The sequence below is a fragment of the Sceloporus occidentalis genome, unplaced genomic scaffold (assembly GCF_023333645.1).
Source record: "Sceloporus occidentalis isolate IW3139 unplaced genomic scaffold, rSceOcc1.0.p SCAF_3, whole genome shotgun sequence".
NCBI lineage: Eukaryota > Metazoa > Chordata > Lepidosauria > Squamata > Phrynosomatidae > Sceloporus > Sceloporus occidentalis.
The window spans coordinates 207,411,128-207,428,724 of NW_028316983.1; positions in this window are offsets into that span (position 1 = coordinate 207,411,128).

The window sequence follows — 17,597 nt, forward strand, 5'->3', positions numbered from 1 at the left end:
TCCTTGAAAACTTTATGGAGATGACTGTATGTTTTCTATTCATTTCTACTCTAGAAACACTTTTATTCATTTTAATAGAGAAACATTTTTAATTCCCGTTCTTTTCCCAGAAGCATGCAAAATGAAGCAGGATTCACTTAAAATTGCAAAGATAAAAATGCCAGAAACAAATAATAACAAGATGAAATGACAGGAGAACAATAGTAAAATACAATATTTTAAATGCTGGAATGTTTTGCACAGAGCTTGGAAAAGCTAGTTTCTTAGCCTACCACTCCCAGATTCCCCTGGTCAGCAAGAGTAGTGGCCATAATGCCTGGATACCTTTGGGAGTTATAGTTAAGAAAAGAATAATTTCCTGTTCAAGCATTACTCACCAAACTCACCATTGGTGTTGCACAGCCATCTCAATGCTTTCCTCACATGGAAAACTAGGGATGTTTTGTGCAAATCTTACATACAGCCAGGAGCTTGTTCTTGTTCCACTTGAGGAGAATAACAACAGAGGGTGTGAGACTAGGGTCTTGTCAGCATTGGTCAGGATACTCTGGGGCAGCCTGGAGTATACTGGTCTCAGACCTTCCCTCCAACCATGAGAGTGGTTGTTTGCATGGGTGTCCTGCAGAATTTCTTGGCTGCCATGGTTCACTTACTTCAGAGGTCAGAATGAGGTGCCCAGAGATGATCTGACCTCAGAGCAAGCAACTGGCAATGCACAGAAACAGAAGGTTCTAGGTCTTCCTTGAAGAACCAGAGTAAGAGGTGTGTTTTTAAAAATTCATTTTAAGTGTGTTATACCCCAGTTCTGGTACTAAATGTGCCAGATATTATTTGTGCTAAACTGAGATTTGGGCTGTGTGTTGTCTGAACAGGACCACACCAGAATGGGGGAAAATGGGTTTTTTGCTCCATGTAGACAAGACCTAGGTCCTTCTCTGTCTACCTGTTCAAGAAAGCATGAAGTATAATGCCAATTCTCAGGGGTGTCACAAGAGAGGCTCAGGGGGTGCAGATCCCACCAGGTGACATCCTAAGGGGGGGGGGGAGTGACACCACTGCGTCCCAAACATCTGCCTTTTGGCAGAAATAGGCTGTGCATTTGTCTGTGTCCCTTTAAATCACTGAAGAGATGATGTGGGTAGAGTGAGGCTCAGTGGGAGGATAAAGGAGAGCACCCAGGTTTTTTAAAAATATTTTTATTTTTTTAAAAAAATCATATTTTTTAAAAAAATAGTTTTTAATTTTTAAAAAATATTCTATTCTTTTTAAATTTTCTTTTAAAATGTCACATCTTACCAAATTTTCACTTTAACTACATGAAACTATGTACATGTAAATACATTTAAGCTGTGCATATGACATGGTAATTTAAAGGTATAATTTTATTTTTGCTACTTGTTTATGCCACAACTATTTCCATTACATTTGATGATATATAGAAATTACAATTTATGAGTGACAGTAGTACAAAAATCATTTCTAAGGATTCTGTATTGTGTGATATGGGAAGATGTCAATGGGAGGGCGTGAGTTACCACACAGAATGATGCCAATCCTAGTGCTGCCTCTGCCTGTGCTGCATCGCTCCACTTTCTGATTACAATTTAACAAAAGAGAGCCTTCATGGCTTTCCTGGATCCAAAGATCCAGTGTCACCAGAGCAAATGCCTCACCCTTAGCTCTGCACATTATAGCTGCACAGAACAATGGAACCATTTTCCATTGAATCATGTCTGCATGCATTCAGTGTTTTCAACCATTTAGCCCATGAAATCAAATAGTGCAGTCCTGATCCCATGCATGTTTACTCAAAGGTAAATCCTACTGAATTGTAGTGTACTTATTCTCAGGAAAATGAGTGTAGGACACAGGCTAACAATTCCATTTTTTTTTTTAGTCCATTTCAAAATTATCCTAATGCACCTGCCCTATCTTATCCATATTGATCATTTTTAGCATGTGTATACTACATAGCCAAATCATACTCCTGATTTGATTTATATCCAACATTCTCCCTGAAACAGGACCCAAGGCTGCTGACAATATATTTAAAAAACAAGTGCCAATAAAAGTAAAATACATTATGAATATTAAAATTAAATTGAACTAGTTATATGAAAGCACAAATTAAGTTACAAGAGCTTCATAACAGCTCAGTGATGAAGAATGCATTGTTTAGAAATTTACAAAGCTTATTTTTAATGATGTAAGATGTGACATTTTAAAAGAAAATTTAAAAACAATGTTCATTGTTTATAAAGCTTTCTTGAATGTAATTAGGCTGAACTCTCTTCTTTTTGCTCTCAGACGTTGGTAGAACAAGTCAAGTGTAGTCTACCAGGTCTGGACCAAGATATTTTGTTGGCTGAAGTTGAGTAGATGATGCTTCTGTTCTCCAGCCCACAGACACAAGGAGTGACAATTTTTTTTACTACACCACCAGAACAATATTTTCCACTGTACATGAGGGCACTGTACATGAGGGCACCATGAGAGCACATTAGGAGAACAGGATATACCATGTGGACAAACAGCTCTGGCCTCCAACAGCAAGGAATGGTTTAGGAGAATATCTGCTCTCTGAATGGTTACCCCCCACTCCCTAAAACTGGCACTGGTTATATCATAATCATATAAATGAGAAAATTGACATTATTTAAGAACTCTGGGTCTAATCTGTTTTTGGTTTTTATTTATAATGGGGAAATGCTTCATTATGCCAAAAACTGTTGCTGTTGCTACTATGTAATCATACTCTTAAAGCTTTATATCCTTACAAGTGGTGTGAATATCAGCTAAACAAACTGTTTTAAAATTAATAGCTGTGTGTTTGGGGGAAAAACAGCTGAAACATTATTTGTAGTGGTATGCCCTATATGAAAACAGCACTAAATAACTCATCATACAAAAATTGATAATATATAATCAAAGTATCTAAAGCTCACCCTTTAGAGCAACAAATGATAATATATAATGGTCACTACTAGTTAACAGCATGTCTCTGAAAACAAAAGATAATTCTAATTTCAGTTTCTTCATTGCCTTTTTGTGGCAGCCAAAGAAGTGACAGCAAACAGAGGACTGCTTTGAGATTTATGTGAGCATGAATGGGAAAAAGTCAATTTGCTTGGCTTTGAGGTTTTGATTATTGTAGCCATATGATGCCTTTTAAAAATTAGTACTGAACAAATTCATGGCAAGTTGAATCTATCAGTGGCTATGAACAGGTGCAAAGTCTATGTCATTTCTGCATGTTTAATACTTGGAAGGAAGACTACCAATGAATACCAGGTGCTGTAGGCTATATTTCAGAGGAATGAACTGGCAAAAACCAGTTCTGAGTATTCCTTGCCTAAGGAAACCCTATGAAATTCTTGGAGTCATCATATATCAACAGGCAGGTTGAATGCAGACACACACACACAGAACAAATCATGCCTGAACTCTCCCTAGAAACTAGGATGAATAAACTGAGAATGTTGTACTTTGGACATATCATAAGAAAACATGACTCACTAGAAAAAAAATGATGCTTGGTAAGGTAGAAGGCAGTAGGAGAAGAGAAAGACTGCACTACAGAGGCATAGACTCCATCATGAAGCCACAGACCTGAATCTGCAAGATGTGAGCAGGGATGCTGCAGATAAGGTGACCTCATGGTCTCTCATTCAAAGAGGTGACATAAATCAAAGTCAGCTTGATGGCAATTAACAAGAACAACAATAAGATTTGTCTCAGGAAGGTAATCATGTTAAAGCAAGAGGAATAAAGAGTTTTGTGGCTCCTTAAAGACCAACAAGCTATATTTAGTATAAGCTGTCATGGACTTTATTATTATTATTATTATTATTATTAACCTTTATTTATGAAGCGCTGTAAATTTACACAGCGCTGTACATACAATCTTTTTAATTAGACGGTTCCCTGCCCTCGGGCTTACAATCTAAAAAGACATGACACAAAAGGAGAAGGGAGTGGTGGAGGGAAAGGGGATGAGGTCCAGAGGTTCCTCTCTACCTCCGAGGCCTGGACCAAGGCAGATGGACTGGAGGGAGGGATTGGCTTCACAATGGATGGTTAATCTTCTTCCAGGGAAAATACATACTCTCAAGTAGGATAATACATATACAGTACATAGCAATACAGGAAATGGTTCAATAAACAGGCACCAAAAGAACATCAAATAGTAAGCGACAATTATGCAATACCTGGGAAGGCTCTAAACAGGATGGTTTTCAACTCCGTTTTGAAGCTGGTTAAAGAAGTGATGGCTCTTGCTTGTGGGGGAAGAAGGTTCCAGGTGTGAGGGGCAGCAAGTGAAAAGGGACTTCAGCCTCAAACAGCAAATACAACTGAGGAAGAGGACTACAGTCTATGAAAGTATACACCAAATAAAACTGGCTAGTCTTCAAGATTTCAGAAGGTTAATTTCTATTTATTTTCCCAGGTAAGTATATGTTGGATGATAGCCATAGAAGATTTTCACACGACATCGCTATATCGTTCCTTTAATGTCCCAAAGTGTAGTGGAATCATCTTAATAGATAGACAATTCCAGAAGATTTTCACATGAGGCTGTTAGTGTTCTTAAATTGTTGCTGAAACATTACTGTGTCCAGTGTGTGAATGTAACTGTTTTGAAATCGTTTTGTAATCATTTATTGCTGAATTCTGATATATCAACGTTTTAAGAACACTAACAGCCTCATGTGAAAATCTTCTGGAATCGTCTATCTTTTATGACAATTCCATTACACTTTGGGACGTTAAAGGAATGATATAGCGATGTCGTGTGAAAATCTTCATAGAGTGGAACCAGATGCTATGAAAGACACAAACTTGCCATTGCTGTTCCTTGACACAGAGTCCCATTTTCCTCATATTATCAGATTAGTGTAGGACAGCATATGGAATAACATAATTATTGCCCACAAATACCAGCAAAGTATGTGAGGGGGCAACGGACAATGTGAGTATGGCAAGTCATGGTTTGTATTAAAGCTATAAGCAAAATGGTGGAAATGACATGGATCAAAGTCAGCTGTGCCTGTGACACCTTTATAACATTTCATTCTGTCTATACTAGTGTCCTTACCATTAAGCAGACTGAGATGCCATCTCAGGGAGTGGAAGGTGAGCAAGATTGGATTAAGGTGTTTGGGCACTGGAACAGTTCCAAAATTGAGTTCCCTTATTGCATATGTATAAGCTATTCTAAGAGTGATGGTATAAAATTTAAATAAACAAATCCAATAGAAATAAAGTACATAGTACAATACATACCACAAAACCTTTCATTAATGAGAACATTTTCAGCCATGCAATTTTGACAAGACAGTCTGATTTGATGCATGATTTCTCAGTTACTCCGTACACAAAATGTTGACCACACAGCAGAAATATCAGGAGGTTCAATGATTCATTTTATAACCATCTTTCTCCCAGCATGGGACCCAAAGTAACTTCAAATAGTTTTTGTGCGGTTTTGGGGGGCTATGTAGACAAGAAAATCCAGCAAATGCTGCATTCAGTGAAAGACAGGAAAGACCCTCTCAGAGCCATAGGAATTTACCTCATACTGTGCAGCTGTAGACAAGTCTACATAGAGCAAAAAGGGACATAGGGACCACTAAACACAGTGTTCAAACATGAATTAAGGAACATGAGAGACACTGCAGACTGAATCAGCCAGAAAAATCAGCAGTAGTAGAACATGTTATAAACTATCATGGGCATAAAATGTTGTTTTAAAACACTGAAATTCTGGACCACACCAACAACTATCAGGTAAGAATGCACAGAGAAGGCACTGAAATTCATAAATACCTGGACAAATTCAAAAGGAAAGAAGAAACCCTTAAAGTAAACAAAGGGCCCAAACAGACAGGCCAAAATAAAGCTGCTTCAGGTCACGTTGGAGGTATGCTGTTTAAATGATGCATGTGTCCTAAGTGGTCGGAAGCCACGCCAAAGCAATACTCCAGTCCTAAGAACTGCAGCATAGCTTTGGCGCAGCTTCTGGCCTCTTAAGATGTGTGTGTCATTTAAACAGCATACCTCCAAAGTGACCCGAAGCAGCTTTATTTTGGCTAGTCTGTTTGGGCCCATAGTTTGACTACCAGTCCTGAAAAACACCAAAATCAAGACCCAGCAAATGCAAATGCAAACCACCCAGGGTGAGGGGGATTCCCAGTGGACAATGGAACATTAAGTAAATGGACACTCTGTAGGCTTTGCCATTCAGCAACACAACAATACACAGATTAACATGCAAATCACCTCCTCTCAACCAACAGGATATATACTCTACTCACGTCCATACCCACATTTTGTGAAGATGCCAGCCACATATGCTGGCAAAATGTCAGGAATAAACTCTTCTAGAGCATGGCCTCATAGCCTGAAAAAACCCACAAAAAACTATGGATGCTGGCCGTGAAAGCCTTCAACTTCTTATTGGTTTACAATAATTTAAAACAAAGCTCAGCTAAAATCTTAATTTATAAAAGTTAAAAACCAATTAAACAATCAATTCTGCTTAAACACTCATACAGTTAAAAAATTTAAATGAATTTAAAACATAGTTTAAAAGATTATTAAGTCACAACACACAACTTTAAAAACACCCCTTTGCTCTATGATTTAGAATCAATGGCCAGCCTAAATAAAAAGATCTTTGATTGCCAGCAAAAAGAAAGCAGAGAGGACAAAGAGACCTTCCATGGAAAAGAGTTCTACACCCTGGGAGCAGTCACTGAGAAAGCTCTCTATCATGTCTTCACCAATTGTGTCTGTGATGATGGTGGGACTAAAACAAAGCCCTCCCTAGAGAACTTAGAAGGCCAGCTCAGACAAGGACACAGTACCTTTTAGATAGCTGAAACACATGCCATATAAGGCTTTAAAGACCAAAACCAGCACTTTGAATTATGCCTGGGAAACAGACTGGGCAGTAAATTACTGTGGAAAAGGAATCAAGTTGGACCTTCTTCCTTCAGCCCCAGGCCCATAGTCAGTAAAGGACCTGGAGCAATTGCTCCAATTGAACCATTATCTGGCAGTCGTAAGGCATCAGAGAATGAAGCTGTGGTTGCTACACCCCCTGCCCTCTACACCATATGCTAGCCTGCAGCCTTCATGTACAATGGAGGATAATGTCATTCTGACATTATCCTCCATCAACATTCAACAGCCTATCCACTTGGCTTCTGTATGTGGAAAGGAAGCCTACCATCTTGTCCTTTCTTCAGACAGCATAAAGGCTTGCCTGGTGTTTGCCCACATGCCCATATGTTTGGGCAGGATTTATTCTTGTATTGGTCAGCTTTTCTAGGATGTTGGCCTATGCAATCTCTCTCTTTCTTCATTCAGTATTTCTTTTAAAGCTTCATATGTAGTGATCAGCCCATCAGTTTGAAAGAACAGAAAAACAAGGAGTCTTTTCTTTCACTTTTTTTTAGAAACCTCAAATGTCTTACTTTATTTTTTTTGACATTTTTAATTGTTTTTATCTTTTTCACATGCACAATATTATATACAAATTAACATTACAATTTCATTTCTTATAAACTGTACATACATACATCCCCCCATGAACTTCCGTTCTTACTTCTATTCCCTTCTTCCCAATCTCCTTCCCTTTCGCTTACACAAACATCAAAATATTAGTCATTATCCATTTATGTTTTTCTCTCATATGTTCTTACATTTTTCCCCCACCTAAATTATTCAAATACATTGTTAAGGGTTGCCATTCTCTTTCCCAATAGTCTGTTGATTTTTTCTATTCCACACCGTTATTTTATCCAATTCTCTCACTTCCACTATTTTTTCCAACCATTCCTCTATATTAGGTGTTGTTTTCAATTTCCAGTATCTGGCCAAAACAATTCGAACTGATGTTATCAAATACAATACCAGTCTCCAGTATTTCTTTTCCTTTTCTGTTCCTAATACCGAGGTCATATTAAGTAAGTAAAATTCCAGAGTACATGGAAATTTTAAATCAATTATCTTCATGTATTCTATTCCAGAATTTCTTAATTTTTTTACATGTCCACCACACATGATAGTAGGACCCTATTTTAATTTGACATTTCCAACATAAATTTTCTTGTATTCCATATATTTTTGAAAGTCTCAATGGGGTGTAATACCATCTATTGGCTGTTTTTAAATAATTTTCTTTTAAGTCTTGGGAGCATGTAAATTTATTTGACTGCATCCATCCTTTCCCCGAATTTTCAAATGGTATGACATGTCCAATTTCTTGAGCCCACTTTATCATTGTTTCTGTCACCGTTTCCAACTCTAATTCCCTATGAATCAATATTTTATACAATTTAGATATTTTTCCCATATCATTTTCCCATATAATTTTGTCTATAATATTTTGTTGAATTTCAAATTCACCTTTCTTCATATCTTCTTTACATTTAGATTTGATTTGATAATATTCCAACCAATTTATCATTTTTCCACTTGTCTCTAATTCTTGCTTTGATTTTATTTTTATTTCTCCCTTTGGATCTATTATTAATAACTCCTTATAACACAGTTGTTTATCTTTCTTTACTTCTCCACTAAAGAAAGCATTTTGAATCCATATCCATAATGGAATCCCACTATAAAACTTTTCTTTAATTACTTAAAAACAAGGAGTCTTTTCACATTAGAAGATTGATATAAAACTATCCCACTATATCTTACATAGCTGTATCCTATGGTGTCTTGGGATCTGCAGTTTAGGCAGGAGTATTTATAATTCTAAGACAAAGAATAACAGTGCTTTACTAAATATCAAACCCCATGACAGTTAACATGAAATCGTACTGCTGTAACTGTGTAGTGTTAAAGACCAAATAGTAAGCAGGTTCACTTGCAAACTGGGAGTCCTTCAGTGACTTTGCCTAAATTTGGAATTATCTGCCTACTTGACAAATTAGGAGCTACTCTTTTCATTTTAACCAGTCAGAAATTAAATGGGAAAACATAATTTGGAAGCATAAAATGCTCTTTTTTCAGAAATTTTATATATAATAGATTATAATTTAGCAAATGTCCTCATGACAGAATGTTTCCACTAAAGTCTTAAAACCACTAGCAAGAAGATCAAAACATATTACTAACAACAAGTCCTAAGCCTAGTTCCTAACTCCGAGTTCCTAATGACAGAGAATGCAACACTTTTTAAAGATTTCTCTCCACACTTTTTAAAGATTTCTCTCCTGCTTTCTTCTAAGGACATTATTAAAGTATTGCTGGAGTAGGGGGTATCATGGCTAAAGTACAAACATCTAATTTTGACAGTTAGCTTCACTAATGTATGTGTATTTAGTGAACATTTGATACACATTACATGTACTGTATGGTTCTAAATAAGATATGAAATCCAGTATAAGGAAACTAGCCACTTTTCCTACACCATGGTAGAAATTTTCTATTAAGAACTGACACAGCACTTTGCCAGGGCAATAAAAAAAAAAAGCCTGACAGCTGCAATTTCCGACAGATATGTTGAAGTTTTATGCTATCATCTGGGAAATGTTTCCCTTCTATAGTCTTGTGTCAAGAAGGCTCATTCACTTCTAGAAATGCTGACTTCCATTCCAGCTGCATTTCACTATTCAGTGCTGGGGGGGGGGGGCAGGGAGGCAGGCTCCAGATATTAACAAGCACCAGCATAAAAATGGAATTAATGTGCTGAGTGCTCTTTTCTTCCCAGTTGTTCTTTCAGATATATGTTCATTTCTAGGCTACTTTATTTTCCCCATTCAAATTGTTTTACATTACAGCATGGCATAACGTAACAAATTGCGTGGCAGCTCTTTGACAAACCTGCCCTAAATAACATATTATATTAAGCAGAGCTAGGCGCTGCAGTTAAAGTCGCCAACCACTCCTCTGGGAGAGAGACCCACTGGTGCCTTATGCCGTCTGCTGACAAGAACTAAATATATTATTTGCATTCTCCTCAACATTCCAGTTTGAAACTTGCATGCCAGTCATTGAACTGTGAGTGAAGAAACAGCTGCTGTGGATGAGGCAGGCAGTTAAAATCTTAAACTCACATCAGTTCATGAAACTGACTCAACAACCAACCATGTAATAAATGATTATTAGCATTTGTGTGGATTGTATTCCTATCTGTCCATTCACAAAAAATGGCAGCTACAAATGGTAGCACCCAATCCCATTTCTAAAATTATGATATAATTTTATTCATTGATTTAAAATGAATAACACTGGCTGCTACAATTCAGATACCTAGCTGTTTTAGTCTGGAATATCAGTATGCAAAGAGAACTTGTGGTACCTTTGAGACCTGTTTTGTGGAGAAATCACTCAGATCCATTTTGACTTGAACTTCTTATCTTGATGAAATAACTGACGGACAGTCCTGTCTGGGTTTGATGTATTATTTTCTATCTGTTTGACATGATGACAAAGTTACTAGGAGATGTGAGGCCAACCACTTGTTTTTTTATATTCCTTTCAATACTATCTGATTATAATTTCCAGAGGAGGGCTATCAAACCAGGTGGTGGAAGTTCTTTGAAAGAGGACTGTGTTCTAATGTCTCTAAAACAAGCAATTATAAGAACACTGTTCAAGAGACCTTAACTGGGAACTTGACAGGAACTTGACAGCCCTGTTAATTCTGGTGAACCTCTAAGTGGCATTCAGTACCATCAGTCACGGTATGCCTCTGGGCCATTTGGCTAATGGGGAACTTGATAGTACTATTTTCCATAGGTTCAGATCTATTAATTAGTTTATTTATTTTTGCTGCATGCCCCCAAATTCATTCTGAACTGTTGTTTAGCCTCAGTTCATTAGTTTATGGGTCTCCAAAGTATACAGTGCTGTCCCCTATACTTTTTAATATCCACATGAAATCACTAGGGAGAGCATGTGGACTTTGGGGGCTGGAAGTAATCAATACACTGATGATTCCTAGCTTTATCTCTCTTTTGCTGAGGCATCCCAAAAGTGTTGTCTGGATACAGAGAAGGATTGGGTACAGGCGAATAAATTGAGATTTGGTCCTCACAAAAGTGAAGTTTTATTGTTCAGTATGAAAGCTAACCAGGGACTGGAATTACAGCCTAATTTTAATTTACTGTATAGTATCAAATCCCACTATTGAGAAAGTCATAATTTGGGTAGCTAAAGATTTGTGGGAAAGGAAACTGTGAAAAGATAAATATTCATAATGGGGTTGCAATTCCTCTGAAAGATTTGTGGAAAGCCAGATGGCTACGATGGCCAGGAGGACCATTGCCCAGCTTTAGTTGGTGTGCCAGCTGAATCTCTCTGTAGGGAGAGTACATTTGGACACAGTTACCTAATTCTATGAAACACAATGGCTCTTTGTAGATTCAGCAACAGAACATTTTTAAAAAATGGGTTTTGCTTCTCATTCTGCCATTTAGACAGCCCATGTTTAAATAAAGGAGCTCAAAGATTTCTGGCAAAATTACTTTAGTTGATGTCCCACTCATTTTACCACCATCAACTTTCTAGAAACAAGATTTTACATACTTTAGTCATGTTCTAGTCAAAACTGAAAACTTTTAATTTTCATTGGATTCAGTGGGAGAGAATATGCTCACATCTCTCCCATTTAAATTGGTGGGGTCTAAAAGTTCTTGTCACCTAGTTATTCCCTTAAAAAAGACTTCAAAATATGCCTTGAACTTGTACATCCTTGTGATAATCATATAAAGTTGACCAAAATTATTACCATCTCCATATTATTGAAATGAAGACTGAACATTCCTTGATTAGGTAACTCAGTTCATGACTTAACTGAAATCTATTTTTAAGCTCTTAAAAGCAAATTATAGATGATACTTAGCATGTAAATTGAAGTATAAGATTGGCAGGCTGGGGAGCTGCCTGCATCATTTTCTGCCCAAAACCACACTATTGCTAGAATAATAATTTGCACATAACCTCAGTGTCTGAACTTTTCAAAACAAAACAACATTGTTGGTTGGTTGATTTAATTTTTATCTCATATTTTCACTAAAAATTGTGGTCTCAGAGGGAAATTACTTGCATCTGAGTCTTGCACATAGTTTGGACTTTAGATCATGTTCATATCTATTATGATCAAGCCCAAAACAACTGTGAGTGCATTAGACACTTTCTAGTAAAAATTCAATCAGTTTAGCATCTCTCCCTCCACAAAAATTAAAAATTATTGATATTATTTTTGGAGAATGTTATATCCATTGCTTACATTGCTTTTTTCAATTGCTTTAAATTATATTTAACTTTATCTATAGCATCACATATTACTGATAGAGTGCTTATTTGGGCAACGAAAAGACTATAGGAAAAGAAATTGTAGAAAGGTAAATATTATAAAGATATGTTTTCATATTCTCAGTTCTGTCATTAGATCATCACTTCTTGGTAGGAGCAGCCCAGAACTAGAAAAGACTTCATAGAAAGCTGAGGATTTTGTTGTTACCTTAGCATATATGGAGTTCAAAGAGATTAATCTGCTGCTGACAGTATACCATGACGTTTTCCCCAAAAGGAAAGCCTATTCTAGGAAGCTGTAGATTTCTAAATCCACTTTAGACTTTTCAAGATAATGCACAAGATTCTGGTAGCAGATGCACCAGGGAGTCTATGCCTTGGTGCCCATCTACTAGTCAGAAACTGGTCGTGTATGAATCCAACCCTTGATGAGGAATCCAGATTCCTTATGTACTCCAGATCAGAGCTCTGATGCCATGCCTGGAAGAGGTATCAGCTGTAAAGCTGCTGAACTGGAGCTTAGCCTATGCTGAAATCCCACTATATCAGCTTTGTTCCCTCATTGGACAGTGCCCTTGTCATCCAGAACTTCTTGATTCCTGTTCCCTGGACAGCTCCTTGACCTCTCTCATTCTGTAGAATCTAGAACCACATGGAAGTGGTGGTACGAATGGGACAGACTCTCATATTTAGCATCTTATCCTCTTGACCACATACATTTTCTGCAGCACTGATCTTGAAAATCGTACATAGCTTTTCTTTTATTTTCCTCTAGAAGACAATAAATGTTGGCATAATCCTACTTAGTTAAAAAAAATTAAAGAAAAAGAAAACATGATTGTAAAATAAACATTATTGTTCTAATTTGACCAAAAACATACACCTTTCTGTGACAATACAATAGCTTCTTAAACCTGCTATGTTATAGGACTACATCTGTTCCTAGTTAAGTCCTCATAAGTTCCACAGTGTTAGAGTCTGTACACTATTCTGTAGGATTTATTTATTTATTTATTTATTTAGGTATTTATATCCCGCTCTTCAGCCCTAATGGCTCTCAGGGCGGCTTACAATTATTATTTTTAATCAGACAGTTCCCTGCCCTCAGGTTTAAAATCTAAAAGACACGAAACAAAAGGAGAAGGGAATGGTGGAGGGAAAGGGATGAGGTCCAGTGGTTCTTCTCTCCCTCTGAGGCCTGGACCAAGGCAGATGGATTGGAGGGAGTGCTCTTCCTTCTTCCAGGCTAGTCCTGATGGAGCTGGACCTGCCTGGTGAACTCCCTCTCAGGCCAGTGGATGGCAGTTATGGAGAGCAGAGTCTCCTTCTTCTCAGGCCGGTGAAAGTTAAAAGTGTTCAACTTTGTCAGATTCATATCCCTACATTTTTGGCTCTTTAGGTCTAGTTTTTCAAATCTGCATTTTGATACCATGGAATATACTCATAGTAAACACATACATTCATAGTTCATTTTCAAGTTCATCTAAAAGTATTCTTTCTTATTATCAGCACAATCCTTTGCATACCTATTCAGAGACAATCCCCATTTAGTTCAATGGACTTTTTCACAGGCAAGTGTGCATGGAATTGCAATCCACAATGATGCTGAGGTTAATTGTAGTTTGGGTGTATCTTTTTATGTGATCTAGTCCATCTGGATCCAGCCACTATTTTTTGTCAGTATTTTGAATGGCTTATTAGGAAGATATTTGGCTAAGATCAAGATATTTGGGCATTCTATCCTTCTGTAAATATGGTTAGCAGCAATCACATTTCCATATGAAGAGACACAGACAAACAATTAGATGGGCGATCAGGCATATACTCCACCTCTGGTTGAAAGTAAGGAATGCATAAGGCTTTCCTTAGTGTTTTCCATGCAGTGCAAAATCAGAAAGATGTATAGTGATGGGTTTAATATATATTATTTTCATTTATTTATGTTATGCCTTAATTAGTAGCATTTGTTAACATGAAAGCAGAGATATAAGTCTTCCTAAATTTCATTCATTCATCCAAGAATGATTACTTTTACCCTTTTAATATTCTTCTTGTGAGAAAATCATCAACTATACCAGCACTCACTATAGAGACCTTAGGTTCGGAGAACGACATATCCATTTATTAAGGAAAATAGAAAGTTGCATACACACAAAGATAACTGATTCAACTATACAGCATACAGAGCTAGCTGAATCCAAAAAAATGAAAAGGGATAGCTGAGACTGAGGGTTGGAGGCAATAGCTACCTATTCTTGAAGGTCCACAGAAGGAAGGGATGTATGAAGACATAAGGCTTGGGAATGCAGGTTTCAGGGAAGGACGAGTACAAATGACTCAAAGCTTGAAGACAAAATCACTGTGCATGCAGAGGTCAACTGCCGCAACTATACCACCCAAAAGGTTTCATTGTGAAGGTGATATTTATACCCTTTATCCATGAGATTTCCATGGGAAACTGAGGCGGGTTACAGACGGGCAGGGGAAGACGTCTTGAAGATGTCTTCCCCTGAATACGGAGCCTCCAGACCGCCCGCCCCGAGGGCGTGGCTAAGGTGTATGGGGCTTCCACACCGGGGGCAGTGAAGACGCCTCACCTGGGGCCGTTTCTGACCTGTAGCTTCTATACCGCCGCCTCGCAGGACGCTGCAAAGAGGGAGGCAGCTTCCGCACGGGCGGCCAAAAACGCGGCTTTTTTTCTTTTGCCGGCTGAGAAGTGCGCAGCTGCGGCAGTCCAGCACTGGCCGGCAATTTCCTTTTGCCGGCTGCGGAATGCGCATGTGCGCATTTAAAGCGCCCAGGGCCCCTTTAAACTTTTCCCCCTGCCCTACCCAAGAACAAAGGTGGCCTCCTGCCAGCTGGTGATCAGCTGATGTTGGCATCCTTGCCTGCTTGCGCATTGCGAGTGCCACCGGCATCATGGATGCCTCCTCTCCTTTGTTCCCTGTGGACTTACTGAAGCTGCAATCCACAGCCACAGGTGTCGCCGGTGCCACCGCCGTCCCCTCTGCCTCCTCCGCCTCCATTGCCGCTGCAATGGAGGTCCCATCATCCACCTCCACAACAGCTGTAGATTTGGATGACAGCAGCAGTGATGATGATGATGACACAGAACAGCAAAGGGCAGTGGCTGCCATAGCGGTTCATCAGGGTGCTGTTGGCGGTGCCATGGCCCTGGCCCGAGTGGCCCGGCTCCGCCGCTGCTGGCAGGTCCCTACACCACAGGAGTTCTGGGACAAGTTTGTCTCAACCATATGGTCTGACGAGCAATGGAGGTATTACTTCCGAATGCCCCGTGCCCTCTTCCACAGACTAGTGGGCATCCTGCGCCCAGAAGTGGAGAAGTGATGAGACACAGTGATGAGGAAAGCCATCCTGGTGGACAAGAGAGTGGCCATTGGTGTCTTTTCACTGGCACACAAATCCAGCTATGCTGTGACGGCGGCGCTGTTTGGGGCTGGCATTGCCACTGTGGGGGAAATCGTGGTGGAGTTTGCCCTGGCCATGGAGAAGCTGCTGCTGTCACGGACCGTGTACCTGGGGAACGCACGTGAGGTAGGGACAGTCAGACCACCTTCCCTTTAATCTTTGGCAGCTCTGTGATATTCTGTGTCAAATGTCACCCCCTCACTGTACATTTGCTGTTCTTGCTATGGTGCAGTTGCGCAAGTGTAAAAGAGTTGTCACGTCAATTCCTCTGTTTCTCTCCCTTCCTTTCCCCCACAGATTATGGATGCCTTTGGTCGGCGCGGCTTCCCACAAGTGGTTGGCCTCATGGACGGGTGCCACTGCCTGATCATACCACCCCTGGGGCAGAGGAACGTGTATGTCAACAGAAAGGGCTCCTATTCTGTCATCCTGCAAGGGACATGTGACCACACAGGAAGGTTCGTGGATGTGGAGCTTGGATGGCATGGGTCAGCCCACAATGCCAGGGTGGCACGGAATTCTCTCATCTACGAGGCCATGGAGGCTGGCATCTATGTGGAAGGGAACCCCAGCATCAACATCAGAGGCCAGCAGATCGGGCCCCTGATACTGGCTGACTGTGCCTACCCCATTCAGAAGTGGCTCATGACACCCTTCAAGACCCCCCACACTCCCAAACAGAAGCTGTTCAACAAGAAGTTGAATCGCGTGAGGGGGGCCGTGGAGAGATTGTTTGGCAGATTGAAGGCGAGATGGCGCTGTCTCACTGCCCCACTCCTGGTGGCAGAGGAGAACGTGGTGCCCATCCTGGCATCATGTGTCATTCTGCACAACATCTGTGAGACCAAAGGCAGGGTCCTGGATGAGGGCATGCGATATAGGCGCCGTTTTGTGCTGCCCACCCTGGGAGCAATCACGGCGGATGAAGAAAAAGCAAAGCAGAAAGAAAGGGAGGCTGTGAGGAATGCCCTGGCAGATTTTCTTCTGACAAGGAGAATCTGAAGCATGGCTCCTGTGCCATCATCTGTGATGTCAGAGTGCATTGTACTGTAATAGCATAAGCACATGAATAAATGTATCCCATTATCCACAGTCTGTGTCTGCCTATCATTCCTGATCTGTGCTGTGGGCATGTTTTGCCACGTGCCTGAGGGGGACACACACAAACACACACACACACACACAAAAGGTCTCCTGGGGCCTGTTTTCCTGGGTCAAAAAGATACATCAGCTCCAACTGCCAATTGCCCCTTTAACAATGTATCAATCCCCCTCAAACTCAAGCTTTCCTAATGGCCCATTTGAATGTATCAATAGGGCACCCAGAGGGCATCTATTCGGGGAGAGATTCAAACTGCTCCTCTGACAGCTTTCTTTGGCCTAGGACCACCTTGGCCTAACGGCCCTGAGCCACAGGTGCCCATATATACCCGTGCGCAACTGTGCAAGACCCCAGGATGGCGATCAAGATGGCAGCGCCACGCAGGAGGGTCCCGGTCCGCATCGCTTACTGGATGGACGAGGAGGTCGGGATCCTCCTGGACTCCCTGATGCCACAGGCAGCCGCTCGAAGGGTGATGGCCAGCACCAACAAGCGAACCGGGGGTATTTTATCCAGGCGTCCCGTGCCCTCAAAGAGCGAGGGTTTCGAAGAAAGATGCATCAGTGCAGAGTAAAGTTTAAAACTCTGAAGGCATCTTTCTTCGAAACCCTCGAAGACTTCGGGGAGCACCCCCCGGTTGACAGGCGGCCACCATTCTTTGAGCGGCTGAAGGACCTGTGGATCAGGGGAGATCGGCCGAGAGCGGAAGATCGCCATCCTCCAGGTAAGTCAGAGCTCTTGCCATGCCCTGTCCTACCCTCCTTGACCCTTCCCTTGCCCTCCCCTTCTTCCT